Consider the following 894-nt stretch of genomic DNA (forward strand, 5'->3'; position numbering starts at 1 on the left):
CCCAGGGCCAACCAAGGGGCCATACATCCCATCACTGGGTTTCTCCCACAGTGGGAGGGGGCATGGGACCTGCCCATTGGCTTTTCTCCCTGCTTGGGGACAGCAGGGGTCACACAAACTGCCTGCCAATGCTCCCCAAGAAGCAGCCATGCTACACAGGCCTCCCATCAGCTTCTCCCTGGGGGCTGCAGGGGCCTTACAGGCCACCTGCTGAAGCTCCTTGAGTCTGGGTCTGTGCCGCCTGCCAGTGACTGCTCTCTGGGGCACTTACTGCCCTCCTATGATCATGTGTGAGTATAACTGTCCCTGTTCTCTCACAATCCCATTTCACACACATCCCAAGTATCCTGCCACAACCAAACTCTGACCATGCTTTAATAAGTTATAATAAAAGGAAGCTGCATACTAAATTTGGTGGTCCTAGCTCTTACTGTTTAGGTGGAGTGGTTGAAAAAATGGACTCATAGAGGGACATTCCTAAAATATAAAGTAAGATCATCTTCAGGCTTTCTTTCTGGATAGGTTTAAATGTCTAAAATGTAACAACCATAACAAGATCCGTTTTGTCACTTGCCAAACTAGAAAAGGAAATGCTTTTGGCAGTTTGAGATAATGGGTCCTGCGCCCAGGTGGTAACATTGGAAGAAAGGGAGAATTATAAACACTGGGTTGTCTGCACTTGGGCTTGTCCTGCTAGGTCAAATGTCTGCATCATGCCAGTTGTTGGGGCTGAAATAGTTTTGGGGGACTGTATAAAGTGTTTCCCCATGTTTCTCTGCAAAACATATTGCAGAGAAAGCCAATGATTCTGAATAGCGAAAAGTACGCTGAGGCGGGGTGAACAAGTGTCCCTATCGGTTATAAGCAATGGATTTTTGGGAGCATACGGAGAAA

This window comes from Pelodiscus sinensis, chromosome 9, assembly GCF_049634645.1.
Source record: "Pelodiscus sinensis isolate JC-2024 chromosome 9, ASM4963464v1, whole genome shotgun sequence".
In the NCBI taxonomy this organism is placed as follows: domain Eukaryota; kingdom Metazoa; phylum Chordata; order Testudines; family Trionychidae; genus Pelodiscus; species Pelodiscus sinensis.